This window comes from Schistocerca cancellata, chromosome 1 (assembly GCF_023864275.1).
Source record: "Schistocerca cancellata isolate TAMUIC-IGC-003103 chromosome 1, iqSchCanc2.1, whole genome shotgun sequence".
Taxonomy (NCBI): domain Eukaryota; kingdom Metazoa; phylum Arthropoda; class Insecta; order Orthoptera; family Acrididae; genus Schistocerca; species Schistocerca cancellata.
In genome coordinates, this window is record NC_064626.1 from 365,025,268 (window position 1) to 365,039,920 (window position 14,653).

The 14,653-nt window shown below is 40.2% G+C and overlaps 1 protein-coding gene across 1 annotated transcript in view; it reads left to right on the forward strand.

Annotated features, from left to right (window-relative positions):
- Positions 1–7,534: 7,534 nt before the first annotated feature.
- Positions 7,535–14,653, forward strand: part of LOC126174718 (hornerin-like) — an 84,131-nt gene continuing 77,012 nt past the window's right edge. Inside the window, exon 1 of the mRNA XM_049921056.1 lies at positions 7,535–7,776. The gene's annotated coding sequence lies outside the window, so the exon portion shown is untranslated. The remainder of the gene's footprint in view (positions 7,777–14,653) is intronic.

Genomic DNA, 14,653 nt, shown 5'->3' on the forward strand with positions numbered 1-14,653 from the left:
ATATGTGCTTAATTTGACGTCGTTTTTGTTTGGAAAAGACGTATCCGAAAATATTTAGCTCGTAAATTTTCTTTTGTAATTCATAGGCGGCTGACAGTGAAGCCAAGTCACCATTCAATTCTGTCTCACATCTGTCAGTTTTCTTATGTTTTTGTTCTGATGATGAGTGATACTTTGTTTTTACCAGATAACCAATATGTTTTGTATATTCACTCCCATTTCCGTGTTTTATGTTCAATTTGTAAATCACTGAGAATGTCAAGTCCCAGAAACTATCAGAACTGTGAAGGTGAATAATAAAATTTTTGCAGATGGCAATACGCAAACTAAAACTAGTGCATTTGCAATTATACAACCACTTCCACTACTCGGAATGTTATCCACTATACCACAACGATAATTTGCAAATCAGGTCCTTTATACCTGTGTGATACGTCTGATGGAACCTATAAACGCGAATAACATATTATCTGACATTTAATATCAATAAATTGTACCTTTTCGAGCGATCCTCAATGTGCTAGTGTTTTGGGATAGCGTTTATGTATAGGAAATAAGTTATAATGTGACTATCTGTAAAACCAACAACCTACATAAGCAATATACCTCCTTGTGTATAACACACCACATACGAGCTTGACGAAATCCAATATGGCCTCACCACGAGCTTCAGCCAAAGTATATCTTTGAAAGGAACACAGCCACAGTACCTCTTGTACTTACGTGCAAATAAAGCATGGAGGTAAGAATAGAGGGACGTCACAGCTGCGAAGCCATGTGAAGCCGAGGGTAGCCATCTCAATCCGACCAAAACATTGCTGCTGTAAGCTTGTGTGCATAGGCTTGTCGCTCGCTTTTGGAAGGATTTTGCGCTATTATGGTGACTTATGTGCGAAATCGAAGGGAATAACATTTCAGGTGTAAGTTGTCTCGTTAAGTGTGATTTTACAACTTCATTGTGAATGAACGTGTGCTACATCAGTACTTGTACTATAGCGTGTTTTTCTCCTGTATGATTTTAGATTTCCTAAAAATGAAAGTCGGAAAGCTCTGTGGGAGAATGCCGTGAGGAGGAAGAATTGGCGTGCGTCTAAATGGAGCACTATATGTTCTCAGCATTTCCGAGAAGAGGACATAGACCGAACTTCCCTTTCAACAGTAAGGCTCCGAGAAAATGCTGTACCATCAGTTTTCCCTACACACCCAAAACATTTGCAAAAGGTATGTTAATTCAAAGAATTAAATTCTTAGTTTTCAAGTTCACGTTTCAGTATAATACGTACGTATCGTCGATAATCGAAGTGTTGAGTAACTCACTTTGTCTTCATCATGTACCAAATTAAAAGCTAACACTACATTAACTGGCATAAAGTATAGGCCTAAACAGGACACTGTGTAGATTTGCCATTCTATGTACCGTATTTCAGTAAATATTGGTGGTAATGAACAGTGTTTCCCAGTAGTGTAACGTTACTGAAATGTCCCAGTACGTATTACAAACAAGATGTATTTATGGGGCTTTGGAGGGAGGGTATAGCTAACTTAGTTTTCAGTTTCTATTATTTAGTTTGTGATACACGTTTATTATTGAATTAACAAAATTGTATCGTTTACATTGAGGACTAGCTATTCATAATGTTACATTAAAACTGTTTTTAATCAGAAGAAACGCGGAATTTCGCCTTTACGAGATTTTATTTTAAACAAAAACTTTGAAACAACCAATCTGATGACGTTACATGCGTATATGGTGCAATTAGCGACTGTAATACACGCAGCGCTATACCACACTGGCAATGTTTTGGTTAGAGTGTCATGGCAGCGAGTCACGCCCCCATGGCTTCAAAACGTAGTACGGCTGGGATACGTAGCGCCATCTCCCCTTATTCTTACCTCCATGAAATAAAGGTACGTGGTTACTACGTACAGAAGTTATCACTTAGACAATTAATAACGTCAATGAGACGAGAGAGTAAATTACATCTCTGAAAGTGGAACGTAAAATAAATATTATTTAAAAGAGCAGTCAAGCTCACTGCAATTACCTGGTTATACATGATTTTGTTGTGGTTTTGATGTAGAAAGATATTTATTAGGTATTATTGAGCACGGCAGCTCGTACTTCTTTTTTTATAAAAGAGTTGAATATTTCTGTTCTTCCGTTACTTAGCGATGTGCGTTATCGTGTGAGAGATATACACTATAAGTTTTCATTTTGTTACTTTGAGAGGTGAGGTCGAGTATCTGGTTTTCTATCCAAGGTACACTGTAGTGCATAGAATTTTCCATTGAAACTGAGATCGTCATTGGTGGTTGTTACTCGCACGAACAAGACACTTGTAGATCTTTTGACAGTCAGACGCGTTATTAATATCCCTATTAACATGTTTCGGTAGCTACCACTAGGCCATCAAACCAAAAATAGTATCTAACTGTGGTATTTCTGTAGTGGACATCATCTTCGTAGTGGTTCATAGTGTGGGCTGTATCGAGAGAATCTCGACATCCGAATGAAAGTGTCTACATTGTGATCTGGACAGATGATATTTCCAATACCGCTGCTTATCTTAGGCGTAGTATTACCTGTGAAGTCGATTGACGTACATTCACGATAGAGCTAACGTAGTAGATCCTCGTGTTATGCTTCTTGAGTACAATTGAGCGAAATTGAGGTGTTGATTTTAGCTGTGCGACGTTGTTCTCCCAGTGCGTATCACTCTGCCTGTGAAGTATCTAACAGTTTTGTTATTTCTACGAGGATGGTCGTGTCTGTAGGGTAGCGCAGTACAGAAGTGGCAACCCTGTGGTCCAGGGTGTGCTACTGGTTGTGTCTTTGAAAAGCAATACATTCTGAGGTGACCAGGTGATAGAAAATTGTTTTCTGCTAAGTCCAGTTCAGAAGTGTTGTCTTTGCTTAGTGAGGATTCGCAGAATTCGAGCGTTTCCTGAAGAGATCTCAGTCGTTGGACAGTAATTGTCGGGAGGAGGTCGGAAGTAGAATTAAGTCTGTGCAGGTACTACCAGACGTAGCTGGGGCAATATCATTCCACGGGCGGTGCCGTCAGCTGAGAATGCAGCATCAATTGACTGCAGTAGCGACATCGGCGTCGGCTACAGCTTCAGATTTTACCTACAGGTGCAGCTCCTGTACAACTTAACACGACTTCACAAACTAGAGCAGCTCTTGCATTGCCTTCGGCTGTGGCGGCAGCGTCGGCGTCGGCTTTGCCTGTGTCATCCTCGGCAGTGTCTATGGCGACTTGTCGAACTAATTGCGATAATGAGGAGCCATGGAAGTAAAAAACTTAAGTATCAAAAAATAATTTGGTTGAGCCCTTATTGTTTATTGTAAGTGAATGTTCTTTCGAGAAGTGATGATTCAGTTTGCGGACTATTTGTCGGTTAAACTGACGTAAAGTCGTAGAGTGGCTTTTAAATATTAGACATTATTACTCATACACTTGGTTTAAGATTTCAATGTATAATTAGTCATTATTTAAGATTGATGGTGATCACAGTGACAAGTTAGCGCAGCTATTAGCCGGTACAAAGCGAATAAATGATGGTACAAATGAGACTAATACTAATATGTAGGTTGGAACTTAAATAGTGACAACACTGTTGTGGAGATACTATGCAATGGAATCTATTATTGTCGCTGATAGCACACGTTGTTGACATACCTACCTTACACCCGAGCAAAGGGACTCGCCCGTCCCACGACACCGGCATGCGCGCAGTCGAGGGAAACTCAGTCACTTGTGAGCCAGCGGTCTAACGTAACGGTGTCACTATGTTTTCGAAACAGGAACAACGGAGTTGGATCAAGATTGAATGTGCCAGAGGTGGTACGGCACGATACTGTCATCAAGGTCTTCAAGAGGCGTGCGGGGAATCGGCATTGCCGTACAGAACACTGGCACGTTGAGTAAAAGCCTTCAACGAAGGTCGGCGAACTGTGGCAGACATGCATCGGGTAGGTCGTCTTAACGTCTCTGAAGAATTGCATGCTGTTGCCGCGCTAGTGGACAGTGATCGACGCCATACGATTCGTGAGCTCGCCCACGAAATCGGCTTAGCGCATACGACTGTGCTTCGCATCCTGAAGGAACGCCTGGGCATGCGAAAAATTGCATCACGATGGGTTCCACATGACTTGACAGAAATACAGAAATGGATGCGTTACGACGCTGCTCAGACGCACTTGGAGCGCTATGAGCGCGAAGGAGAGGCTTTCTTACGCCGTATCGTAACACTGGATGAGACATGGGCTACATAGTACGAGCCAAAACTGAAACACCAATCCAACGAATGGCGTCATTATGGGTCGCCGTGAAAGTTGAAATTGCGTCAGAGCCCCAGTATGGTGAAAGTTATGGTGATTCTCGTGTACGACTGTCCAATCCAACGAATGGCGTCATCATGGGTCGCCGTGAAAGTCGAAAGTGCGTCAGGGCCCCAGTATGGTGAAAGTTATGGTGATTCTCGTGTACGACTGTGATGGTGTTATCCTGACGCATTACGTTCCTCCACGGCAGACCGTCAATGCACAGTATTACTGTTCGTTTTTGGAGCTTCACCTGCGACCAGCTTTGCGAAAGAAGCGGCGACACTTTCTGCGCAACCCACCCATCATTTTGCACGACAGTGCGCGGGATGACTTTGATTTGATTCCGAAGATAAAGGAACCACTTCCTGGCATTCGCTTCACAACTGTTTCAGAGATTCGACAGGCGCTAGACCGCTCCATTCGCACCATCAACAGAACAGGCTCTGCTAACAGTATACTACGCCTTCCACATCGCTAGCAACGGGTTCTACACAAAGCTGGTGACTACTCTGAAGGACAGTAACGGGTGCAAACATGTAACTCTTTGCATCAGTTGTGAATAAATAGTTGCCACTATTTAAGTTCCAACCTTCGTATAAATAAACTTAGTGATAAGATAGCAGCGGGTCTGAAGGTACTGGATGAAGCTAAACATGACAGGGAGAAATTGTGACGTGATTTAAAGAAAGAGATCGGAGATGGTCAGGAAGAATTACGAAATGAAATTTCTATTTTGAATTATAAATATGAAGCGGTTAATAGTGATGTATTGTCAGTAGAGGGTGCACATAAGGAATCCCAGGAAAAGGCGATAGATTTGCTTAGGCGAGATGTAAATGATCAGATTGAGAGTAACAATGTACAGTTCCGAGGTTTTAATGAAATCACGATCAATAAATTAGGCAAATACCATGTAAGCGACATAAGGAGGTATACTGTAGGCAGAATAAAATTAAATATGAGAGATACCTAAGCCAGCACTGGAAGAGGTTTCTACTATAGCAATTAGTAATGCGACAAAAAATAATGTTAAGAAACCTCATGGCGGTATATGAAAGAGTTCTAAATTTAAAATTACTGAGAATCTAGTCGGTAAGGAAATAGGATACAACAGAACTAGCAGTGCATTATTTTTAAGTGCATTACCCTATATTCTAGCGAAAAGAAATGGTTGCGTAAGAAGAAAAGAACAAATTAGGCATGGCAAACTCAGGAGTATCTGGAACGTGTCAAGAAGGCGGAATATAATCATGGTGACGCAATATAAAAAGAGAAAGATTAAAGAATTTGAAATAGAAGGTAGAAGACCACGTGCTTACGAGAAGGAGTTGTCTTTGAGTGGGTCGGTATAGGCTCGACTTTTATCGATGCCACAGGGTACCTGGTAATAAATTTTATACTTCAGATTAGTTATATAGGAATAATTTGTTTAAGATTATGTTTAATGTTTTCGGTAGTTCAAGAAAGTTTTGTTTGCTGTGTCCTGCGTGTAGAATTGGGAATGGTAAATGAAGTTTATCGTCAGAAGAGCATTGATATTATAATGCGAGGGGGCGACACCCAGATTATTTCTGTTTTGATTGTTGATCAATTAATAGGTGAAGTTAAGAGTTTAGGTCCAACCCTCTGAAAGGTCTCGGGCGCTCCGTCTAAGCACTGGTCAGGCACGACAATTGCAGTGTGTTAAAAGTATCCATTTTTTTTAAATGTGGGGACTTGAGTTAGTCTATCAATGCCTTCCACGACGAGTAAATCCGATGGACTGAGTTCTTGTATAATTAAAATTATAACTAAAGAGTAAGCGAATTACCAAAACTAAGATGTTGCTTTCTGCTGTGTGACGTTGCTCTCCTCTTATGTGTTACTGTGCCTTTGCAGTGTCCAACCTTTTTTTTTTTTTTTTGTCTAGAAGGATGGTCGTGTCTGCAGGGTGGCGCAGTGCAGTTGATTGTAGCCAAGTTTGTAAATATGTTACATATGATACGCTTAATAGACACCTGAGAATGGCAACACACTCTAAACTACATAGTAGTAAACAATATAAAGTAAAAGGATGTTTTAATCGTAATGATAAACAATTGAACTGCAAATTTGTCTCATAGAAGAAATTTATCACATCTGTGGACTCGACTGGAACTAATTATTTACATTTTATGGAATTATTGCTGTTTTAAAGTTAACCTGATTTGTGAAAAACCATTGTATATGTGATATATATTTTGTGGCAAAATCGATTTGAATAAAGTTATGAACTAAGAATACAATTTGATATCTATGTGTAAGTGCTGAGTTCTTTGGGATACTGTTCTGTGACGTATGGTTATTGTATGTGATCTGAAGGAAGTTATACTGTGATAAATAAAAGAAAGTTCAGTATATTTAATAGTGTTTATTCTTTGGTATTACATAGGATACCTAAAAATTCACTTAATAAAGCTTGATAATAGTCCACTGATTTTAGGCTCAGCTCTCTTGTCCAACAAAAATTTGCTGTGCATATTTATGATAGCCGCATTTTGATCTTATTTCCTAAAAGAATCATCAGCTACCGTACCTGAATTATCACTGTAAGAAATAGCTTTCTATAGGCTTGTTATTTTAAATAATCTGCTGCATGCATGTACTATCTTTCTGTAGGCATAAAACCGTTCGTTTGTAGCCCGAATTTGTGAGAAAATATTGATTATTAACACACGCTCGAAAGTATCGTAACCATTGTTCCAGTTCACTAGATAGTTACGTGTAGTAATTTCTCAAACGTTGGTACAGTCAGTAAGACGTAAATCACTTCGATCCGGGTGAAATTTAAGGTTACCTCCAACAACAAGATTTCTTAAAAATGAGAAGAACATTACAGAGAACTGCGACTTAAAATGGCAAGAAAAACTCATATTCCACTGGTTAAGAAGTAGGCTGTAGTATTGTTATTGTATTAATATACAACCTCATGCGTTTATTTGAAGACGTCATGGGCGATTTATTCTATTGAGTCGTATCGTGTCTTCGTTTTATAACCATAGGTACGAGTCATATGGAGCATGACAACTGAAACAATGAGTGTACACCACTTTGCTCAAATGCAACGCTCGTTCGTGAAACAGATAAAAGTCTCGAGCGCAGAAACGCAACGCTGCAGTCGTACCAACTGTATTACTGGTAAGCTAACGCCGTCGGTGAGGTCCCAAGCGTTGGCAGCTCCGTACGCCGCTCCTGTGTTGCTTGTCAAACTGCGCAGCGGAGGAAATTCCGCAAAACGTATGTATTGTGAGTGTGCGTGAGGGATATTGCTCAAATAACTAAGCTGTATCTGCGAAGATCTCTCGCAGGCGAGAGTTCAGATACGTGAAGTGAAATCATACATAAGAACGAAATATATACTCGTACTTTTGCCTGTAGTGACTTGTAAGTAATCGGCAAAGGCTCGGTGTAAAAATCAACGGACAAAGGTAAGCCAATAAGAACTGTGTTTCTTTGTTATTGATAAAGTAACGCTTCGTCAGAGCTATTTTGATGAAATGACTTGTAATTAATTGGCAAAGGTACATTGGAGAAAGTCAACGGACGAAAGTAAGCCAATAAGAACTGTGTTATTTTGTTATTGATAAAGTAACGTCACGGAGCTAAATATTCATGCACAGCCCCTGTTTAATTAGTCATATTCATGTAACTTTCTGTGTGATTATCTATTCGTCGACAAGCTTTAGTGTAATGTTGAATTATTTTCATTGTCTCAAACCACCAAACTACCTAATGGATGGAACTCAATGGATTTTTAAAGGAGAAACGAGGTGCTGAATTTCTTGTGCATTTAATGTTTCTGCACACGTCATTTTAGACGATGTAGCAATTTCTTTGACTATAACCTACTTCAAACAATGTTAAATGCGTTCTCTAATTCAAGCTCGTTTTAATGAATTGTTGTGAGTGACTGCTGTCATCTGCCAAAATTTCACCTACTTTGTATTTACGAGTTAAAATGGACCACAGTAGAATTATGTATCTTTGAGAATTACACATGCTATATAGGTGCCATCAAAATCTTTTTCTATGTTACTGTGTACACAGTTTTACTACATACGTTGATAATCAGGTGCTAGTAATGCTACATTGGTTACAATGTTGAGGTTACACCTACGTGAAACTGATTGAATACATTTGATATAGTGCTATAAACGATTCGTACAATTCATTTTGAAGTAGCTTTAATGGCAATGTTTATGTTGATTATGCACTGTGTGTGCACATGGTGTTCTGCTGATGAAGCTGGTCTTCTGTTTTCAGCGGTGTATAATCCTTTTGGCACAGCTCACAAATAGCATTTTAATATTTCCACCATGGTGGCAGTTGCTTGATGGAGAAGTGGAGATGTAATTAGTGTGCCATGAGAAATGCGTGTGACATTGATGATAACAGCCTATCTTCAGTAGTGTCAGGTATGCATACCTGTAGTGCAGAAGTACTACAGTGGGCATTGTGCACCTCATAATTAACTGAGTCGAGACGGATACGGTAGAATCAGGGCCATTAGAGAACATTTTTCTACATAAGCGATACATCGTTTAGTGCCACATCCCCATCCATTTTTCCACACAAGCGGCATATGATTTTGCCACCGCCCTCCTCCTATTTCCTCCCTTCTTCACAAATTAGTTGCAGTTCTTTGAGCGTTTAGTAAGACCGTTAAAGATATTCTGAGTCTAGTAAGCGCGGAAATGTGTTATTTTCGCCATTGGTTATGACGCATTCTATGTGCAAATTTTGTGTTACGGGCGCCCCAAGTGGATGCTTGTGTCGTTTGGGCTTTATACCAGCTTTGGGTAGCACAAAATCTGCACTTGTTTAGTTGCACACAGACCTCAATATTAGCGTTACAGTATTGCTATTTATCACGAGTTTATTGTCACTGAAAACTGCGAAAACAGCCATGCTTTGAAAACAGCTGTTCATGAATGTTACATTTCAAGAAATGTTTATTACATAGTAGCTTGTAAACATTCTACGTAAACGAGATCTTAAAACTCATTTTGTTAAATGAGGCCGGCGGGAGTGGCCGAGCGGTTAAAGGCGCTACAGTCTGGAACCGCACGACCGCTACGGTCGCAGGTTCGAATCCTGCCTCGGGCATGGATGTGTGTGATGTCCTTCGGTTAGTTAGGTTTAAGTAGTTCTAAGTTCTAGGGGACTTATGACCACAGCAGTTGAGTCCCATAGTGCTCAGAGCCATTTGAACCATTTTTGTTAAATGAGACTCTTCGTTATTCCCCATCAGACTCGAGGAATATTATGACTGGCGTTTAATGCCCGTCGGCATCGAGATAAATAGCGATCGAGAACTAACTCAACAGGGCAGGGAGAGAAGAATACAGTGGTGTTCTTGTTGAAGGAATGGTTTTAGCATTCAGGTGTCATTGTCTTGCACCGGACGGGGATTTCTGAATAACGCCTCAACTCCCAAATAGCAGTCTAGTGCGTAAAGTAATTCCTCACATCGCTCACTAATCTGCAGTATACTTAATAAAATGCAATTCCGGAACCCGGTACCAGTTGAGGGCAACAAAAATTCAATTTTCGATATTTCGAACAATTATTGCCCGAATTTAAACTAAGTCATACTATAATCTTTAACATGTGTAACATTATATTAAATGGTTAACACAGTAACACAAGTATTTATCTTGCGGCAGCATAACGGACGGCTCGAAAATACAAGGATCTCATTCATACAGGATTTGAGAATGAGAGGGCTTAGTGACTTCCAACAAACTTTACACACAATTTCAAACCTTTACGAAACTGTTTCTCGCCGACATCCATCGTACAATGATTAAGGGAAAAATGTTTATCATTTATTACATTTTCCCGGTTCGTCTAGTAAAACTTCAGCATCAGACAAGATGTTTTAATTTATTATGTCTTTACTACTGCCTTTATTTGCAACACAGTTTGCAGACAGTATACGCATATACCGTTGAATGAAACTGAAAATTGTGTCACCGTACGAGAAGTATTTCATGAGATACGTCGTCATAAACGTTGAGATGCGTGAAATACTAGCATTTGGTTAAAATTAACCGTACATTACTCAGTTTATACTCATCCAGTCTTTAATGAGAGCACTTTGCGACTTCCAACGAACTCAAAGCACAATCTCAAAGGTAATCTTTTATTTAAACTGTCTTGATTGCAGAATTCTTTGAACAGAATTGCTGGTTTCTGCTAAGCGAGAGCGATCTTCAGACTCTACAATAGAAGTAACATAAAATAAATTGCTAGCTGTTACATTAAGTGGTTAAAAACAGAGGAGACAAATCACAATGTGAACACGTTAACACCGTATACCTCTCGTTCTGCTGCACTGCAACAAGTCTTAACGATGTAAAAATAAAATGAGTTAAACTTGCCAAACATGCTGCGACCGTGTATATATAGGATGCGAAGCTATCCTAGAGGTCCTTGATAATTATACAAAGTAGTTAAAAAGAGGTCCATAACCGTTTGAAGCTGGCGTGGCAATTTTGACAAATGTTATTTTTACATGGTTATGATTTGTTGCGTAGCAGCAGAATGGGAGTTAGCCCATATCGTGTTCACAGTATGATTTTTGTTCTTCGTTTTTAATTTCTTAATGTAGTAGCCAGTACTGTATTTTCTTTTACTTTTATTGTGGATTCTGAAGATGGCTGATGCATAGCCGAAACTTTGTGACACCACAGTAACCATGTAAATCATATGATAGATCCCCAAATTGTCATTTTATGTCAACTTCTATATAATTTCAAACCTTCTCTAAACGTTTCCTTGCTTACATGCTTAGTCAAATATTTAACATATTAACTCATTTGTCAAGTATTCGGGCATTTGATGCTGCTTTAAAGATGTGAGTTCGATTCTTTGAAGAATCAGGGAGTTGTTGGTAATTTCGCAGCGAGAGCGAGGGAAGTGTATTCGCGCGGCTCTACTGACAAGCAGTCAGTTGCCAGTTCCCTTGTGTAGATGAGTGCGTCAGCTGAAGGCGGGGAACTGATATGAGCGCAGCGATAGAGGAGGGGGCAGTACGTGACCTTGTAGGCAGCTTCTTTGGTGGACGTTGGACTACAGCCAGCGGCCTTGCACACGGAGTGCATTCCGTTACGAACTGCACGGCGCGCTGGCGTTTAATTCGGCAAAGAAGATATTGTTGTTGTTGTGGTCTTCAGTCCTGATACTGGTTTGATGCAGCTCTCCATGCTACTGTATCCTGTGCAAGCTTCATCATCTCCCAGTACCTACTACAACCTTCATCCTTCGGAATCTGCTTAGTGTATTCATCTCTTGGTCTCCCTCTACGATTTTTACCCTCCACGCTGCCACCTAGTACTAAATAGGTGATCCCTTGATGCCTCAGAACATGTCCTACCAACCGATCCCTTCTTCTAGTCAAGTTGTGCCACAAACACCTCTTCTCCCCAATTCTGTTCAATACCTCCACATTAGTTATGTGATCTACCCATCTAATCTTGAGCATTCTTCTGTAGCACCACATTTCGAAAGCTTCTATTCTCTTCTTGTCCATACTATTTGTCGTCCATGTTTCACTTCCATACATGGCTACACTCTGTACAAATACTTTCAGAAACGACTTCCTGACACTTAAATCTATACTCGATGTTAACAAATTTCTCTTCTTCAGAAACGCTTTCCTTGCCATTACCAGTCTACATTTTATATCCTCTCTACTTCGACCATCATCAGTTATTTTGCTCCCCAAATAGCAAAACTCCTTTACTACTTTAAGTGTCTCATTTCCTAATCTAATTCCCTCAGCATCACCCGATTTGATTCAACTACATTCCATTATCCTCGTTTTGCTTTTGTTGATGTTCATCTTATACCCTCCTTTCAAGACACTGTCCATTCCGTTCAACTGCTCTTCCAAGTCCTTTGCTGTCTCTGACAAAATTACAATGTCATCGGCGAACCTTAGTGTTTATATTTCTTCTCCATGGATTTTAATACCTACTCCGAACTTTTCTTTTGTTTCCTGTACTGCTTGCTCAATATACAGATTGAATAGCATCGGGGAGAGTCTACAACCCTGTCTCACTCCCTTCCCAACCACTGCTTCCCTTTCATGTGCCTCGACTCTTGTAACTGCCATCTGGTTTCTGTACAAATTGTAAATAGCCTTTCGCTCCCTGTATTTTATCCCTGCCACCTTCAGAATTTGAAAGAGACTATTCCAGTCAACATTGTCAAAATCTTTCTCTAAGTCTACAAATGCTAGAAACGTAGGTTTGCCTTTCCTTAATCTTTCTTCTAAGATAAGTCGTAGGGTCAGTATTGCCTCACGTGTTCCAACATTTCTATGGAATCCAAACTGATCTTCCCCGATGTCGGCTTCTACCAGTTTTTCCATTAGTCTGTAAAGAATTCGCGTTAGTATTTTGCAGCCGTGACTTATTAAACTGATAGTTAGGTAATTTTCACATCTGTCAACACCTGCTTTCTTTGGGATTGGAATTATTATATTATTCTTGAAGTCTGAGGGTATTTCGCCTGTCTCATACATCTTGCTCACCAGATGGTAGAGTTTTGTCAGGACTGGCTCTCCCAAGGCTGTCAGTAGTTCTAATGGAATGTTGTCTACTCCCGGGCCTTGTTCCGACTTAGGTCTTTCAGTGCTCTGCCAAACTTCACGCAGTATCATATCTCCCATTTCATCTTCATCTACCTCCTATTCCTTTTCCATAATATTGTCCTCAAGAACATCGTCCCTGTATAGACCCTCTGTATACTCCTTCCACCTTTCTGCTTTCCCTTCTTTGCTTAGAACTGTGTTTCCATATGAGCTCTTGATATTCATGCAAGTGGTTCTCTTTTCTCCAAAGGTCTCTTTAATTTTCGTGTAGGCAGTATCTATCTTAACCCTCGTGAGTCACGCCTCTACATCCTTACATTTGTCCTCTAGCCATCCCTGCTTAGCCATTTTGCACTACCTGTCGATCTCATTTTTGCGACGTTTGTGTTCCTTTTCCCAGCTTCACTTACTGCATTTTTGTATTTTCTCCTTTCACCAATTAAATTCAGTATCTGTTCTGTTACCCAAGGATTTCTGCTAGCCCACGTCTTATTACCTTCTAGATCCTCTGCTGCCTTCACTACTTCATCTCTCAAAGCTACCCATTCTTCTTCTACTGCATTTCTTTCTCCCATTCCTGTCAATTGTTCCCTTATGCTCTCCCTGAAACTCTGTACAACCTCTGGTTCTTTCAGTTTATCCAGGCCCCATCTCCTTAAATTCCTACCTCTTTGCAGTTTCTTCAGTTTTAATCTACAGTTCATAACCAATAGATTGTGGTCAGAGTCCACATCTGCCCCTGGAAATGTTTTACAATTTAAAATCTGGTTCCTAAATCTCTGTCTTACCATTATATAATCTATCTGAAACCTTCTAGTATCTCCAGGGTTCTTCCATGTATACAACCTTCTTTCATGATTCTTGAACCAAGTGTTAGCTATGATTAAGTTATGCTCTGTGCAAAATTCTACCAGGCGGCTTCCTCTTTCATTTCTTAGCCCCAATCCATATTCACCTACTACGTTCCCTTCTCTCCCTTTTCCTACTACCGAATTCCAGTCACCCATGACTTAAATTTTCGGCCCTTCACTATCTGAATAATTTCTTTTATCTCATCATATATTTCTTCAATTTCTTCGTCATCTGCAGAGCTAGTTGGCATATAAACTTGTACTACTGTAGTAGGTGTGGGCTTTGTATCTATCTTGGCCACAATAATGCGTTCACTATGCTGTTTGTAGTAGCTTACCCGTACTCGTATTTTCTTATTCATTGTTAAACCTACTCCAGCATTACCCCTATTTGATTTTGTATTTATAACCCTGTATTCACCTGACCAAAAGTCTTGTTCCGCCTGCCACCGACCTTCACTAATTCCCACTATATCTAACTTTAACCTATCCATTTCTCTTTTTAAATTTTCTAACCTACCTGCCCGATTAAGGGATCCGATCCGTAGAACGCCAGTTTTCTTTCTCCTGATAACGACGTCCTCTTGAGTAGTCCCCGCCCGGATATCCGAATGGGGGACTATTTTACCTCCGGAACATTTTACCCAAGAGGATGCCATCATCATTTAACCATACAGTAATGCTGCATGCCCTCGGGAAAAATTGCGTCTGTAGTTTCCCGTTGCTTTCAGCCGTTCGCAGTACCAGCATAGCCAAGGCCGTTTTGGTTAGTGTTACAAGGCCAGTTCAGTCAATCATCCAGACTGTTGCCCCTGCAACTGCTGAAAAGGCTGCTGCCCCTCTTCAGGAACCACG